Source organism: Chelonoidis abingdonii, chromosome 1, assembly GCF_003597395.2.
Source record: "Chelonoidis abingdonii isolate Lonesome George chromosome 1, CheloAbing_2.0, whole genome shotgun sequence".
In the NCBI taxonomy this organism is placed as follows: domain Eukaryota; kingdom Metazoa; phylum Chordata; order Testudines; family Testudinidae; genus Chelonoidis; species Chelonoidis abingdonii.
In genome coordinates, this window is record NC_133769.1 from 290,603,497 (window position 1) to 290,607,571 (window position 4,075).

Consider the following 4,075-nt stretch of genomic DNA (forward strand, 5'->3'; position numbering starts at 1 on the left):
TGAAATTAGCCAGAATGACATTTAGTGTAGTATATATTATATATGAGTTCAAGCCAAGCCCCACAATGAACGTTGCTCTGAAGCTGAATTTCTCCAATGGTTTTAAATCAAAACACCAAAATGAAACACACCTTACTATACAGGGGTTCAGAGTTCGGATATATCTCATCTCTTGTATAAACACAGAGCTGATTAGGTTCATGCACACACAGTAAAATAGCACTACATAGCTGCACCGTTATTGAAAAAGCAGATATAATCAGTACTGGTTATGGGTCTGTTTAAACACAAGTTTGAAACATTAAAAATAAAATGGGGAGTGATTTTTGCCCCAAGTATAAATTTTCTATTGACATTTTAGTAAGTGAAGGCAACTGTTTGCAAGCACATAACAACAATAGGATTGAATCCTTAGTTTTTTATATTTGGCTTTATTCAAGTTTCCACTCCAGTCATCTAGAGAGATTCCCATCGAAAAGAATGAGTAAAGAACTCAGGATCTGACCCTGACCTTTGCAAAATACTGCACTGGAAAACTAGGCATCTCTGGTGTTATATTTCAAAGATGATGCAAAACTGTGCAACCTTTAAATTACAGCTGGTGTGAGTAGTACTGTTACTTAACACTAACAGATTTGAAGTTGTGTCCTAGCACTCACCAAGGTAAGAGATTACATTGTACTCTTGTCATTGGGAAAGCTGGAACTCTAATTAATCAAAGAATGAATTAATCCCAGTCTGTCATTCTCTAAGTGCTTCTGGATTCCACCTACAGAAACTCTAGCAGACTTCATACTTAATAGTTTTCAGCTGTGGCTCTTAAAGGACTTTCTAAAGGTGAGTAATTATTAACCCCATTACAGAAAAGGGCAACAGACAGATGTTACTTGTTCCATGTCACACAGCAGTTCAATGTCAGTGCTGCAAATGGAACCCAGGTGTTTTGAGTTCCAGTTCTGTGTCCTACTCACTAGATGAGATTCCTTACCCCTGTGGAAGAATGCAATTTAGCTTAAAAAAATTGAGCTTTGTGCATGTTACAATAACAGGAGAAATATTCTATGACAAGTTTCATTCATATTTTCCTATAAATACTGCAGACAGGATTTTTTAAAAAATGGATGACTTTATAGTGTATTGATGCAAGCTAGGAATGATCAGATTATCTCATTTCAAGACAAACTGATCATCTAGATTGAAGGGATTTCCTGCTATCTGGTTGTACAATGCTGTACTTATAGGTGCTGTCATGTGCATTTTCCTTTTGTGTCTCTGAATCACAAGGTATAAAATGCATCCTAATGATCTGATATGTCAAATGTTATGTTTCACTAAACAATTACCAAGTCTCAGTTTAGCATACAAACAACAAAATTAAAAGAAAATGCAACTGAAAAATGTTTCAAGGAAAGAAGTAAAGAATCTCACACAGTCTGTTAAAACCAAATGGATTTGTAGAACAGCACCTATGAAATCTTGACTTGTGACTAGATGCTGCTTAGTCCTCATTATGGGAGAGAGGAAGAAACCCCTCCCAATCCCCTTGCACTGTACGTGTATGGGCCAGGCAAAATTGCTATCCTTGTTCTCAAGTCAATACAAAGGTTGCTCCCTCCTTACTACTCAGGGTAGACAGTACCCCAAAAAGGGATAGGAAAGGCCTCCACACACATATACTACTGGCCAGGGAATTGCCAGCCATTCAATGGGGGAGTATGCTGCATACCTTAAAGGGTTGTAGTAGCTTTTGTATTTGCTCACACATCAGGTGCTGTAAGAGGCTTATTTCAGATTGTAGTCCCCGGAATTCCTCCTGAACAAATGTAAAAGCAGCAAAGAATCTTGTGGCACCTTATAGACTAACAGACGTTTTAGAGCATGAGCTTTCGTGGGTGAATACCCACTTCGTCGTATTCACCCACGAAAGCTCATGCTCCAAAACGTTGTTAGTCTATAAGGTGCCACAGGATTCTTTGCTGCTTTCACAGATCCAGACTAACACGGCTACCCCTCTGATCCTGAACAAATGTGGCTCCATCCTGTCTCCAGTGTCAGACTTTGGCATAAATGCTACAGTCCATGCCTTTATGTATCCAGAGTTGTTTATTCCATAGACTCAAATTATAAACAGGTATATAATGTATTTCATTTTAAGAAAGAACAGAAAAAAATACATTCTGAGGGAGCCAAAAAACACATTGCTTTCTTCCCCCTCATCTCTTTGGGATTGAACCTATTAATATATGTCATCACAAGATTCAAGTGTATGACCCTGGCTGCCTTACTGAGCATCAAGACCTAAAAATGAGGCTTATAATAAAAAAGTAACATTGGAAGCTTGAACTGATGCAAGTTAATTTCTTAAACCTTTTATAAAGTTTTTTTTATAACCTCGGCTTTGTGATTTTCACACTTTTGGCAACTGCACAGAAATAGTGAAATATCAGGTTTGTGTGGAACGTGGGAGAACATCAATCTAATCTCAGACAGCTACTGCTTTAAGTTGGGTTTGAAAGACTGGCCTTTTAACGTTTTTCTTTTGAAGTACACATTTTTATCACTTTACAAGGAAGAAATGTTTGATTTTAATCTGCAAACAATACAGTTTTCTCTATAGACTGGGAGTCTTCAGACTCTCCTATGTGTCTAGAGGGAAAAATTCTCAGTCTACAGACAAATCCCATCGGACTGGTTGCTTCTCCTCCCCTTCCTCAATTCCTCCACTTCCTTAGGAAGGGCAGCCACTCAGAGCTGCTGCATATGCCTAATTCATCAATACAGAGCAGCAAGCACTGCCTCCTGCTGCACACTCAGGGGTTTACTTATACTATTCTTATATTATTTTAACTCTGTGTGCTCAGAGCAGCAAGTTCCTGCAGGACCAGAAGCTCTGGCTGCTAGTGGGGGCCCCACCCCATGCCTCCACTTGAGCTAACCCTCTACCTGATCTGGGAGGTGTGATGAACAGGCCCCTGTTGGAGATGCCCTCACTCCTCCTAGGCCTGAAGAATTGCTGGCACTGGTCCAAGAGGAGAGCATGACCAGAAGCAGCAGAATCAGGGGTATTTGGGAATAGGGCCATATTAATTTGTGTGCTGAGGAGCAGGGGCCATACTAACTTACTAGGGGTGTATGTGGAGTGAGGTAGAAAAGGGTTGGAATCTGTGTATAAGGGGGCAGAATGAGTTTATATTCTGAGGGTCACTAAGGGACAACAACATTAATTTAAGTGGCAGAGGAGGGGTAGTATTAACTGGTGTTCAGGCCCAGATTAAAGAACGATGGAGCCCCATGCACTGTAGAAACTGGGAGTACCAACTTCTGTAATCTAGACAGCAAAGCACCCCCGCCCCACACACTGACACTCCCCCCGACTGCCCCTTTCTTCATGACACACAACCCCCAACAACCCTCCACCAGTCCTCAGCACACATCCCAGCAGTCCTAACATACATCCTACTCACTGCAGCCAACCACTTCAGCCCTGCTGGCCACTGCCCCAAACATCCTCCCCACACCCTATAGGCCATCAGCTCATACCCAGCCCCTCACCCCTTGCCATTGGGACTTTCTTGGCCAGTCACCACAACCACACACACACATACACACACACACCTCTGCAACTGTGCTTCCATCTCAGGCAAATGCAGCTCCCCCTGATCCTGACCACCAAGCTCTGCTTGCTCCAACCACACAGCTCTGCACCTCTCAAGTTTAGACATGGCCATCTCATCCATCCAACCCCAAGGGAGCAGAGCTGGCAGCCCTTCTCCATCAGGCAGCACTTCATTTAGGCCTGGTATAGACTATGCGTTTAAACCAATTTTAGCAGCATTAAACCAATTTAACGCTGTATCTATCCACACTACGAGGCTCTTTATATCGATATAAAGGGCTCTTTAAATCGGTCTCTGTACTCCTCCCCAACAAGAGGAGTGGCACTAAAATCGGTATTACCATATCGGATTAGGGTTAGTGTGCCCGCAAATTGATGGTATTGGCCTCCAGGCGGTATCCCACTGTGCACCACTGTGACCGCTCTGGACAGCAATCTGAACTTGGATGCAGTGACCAG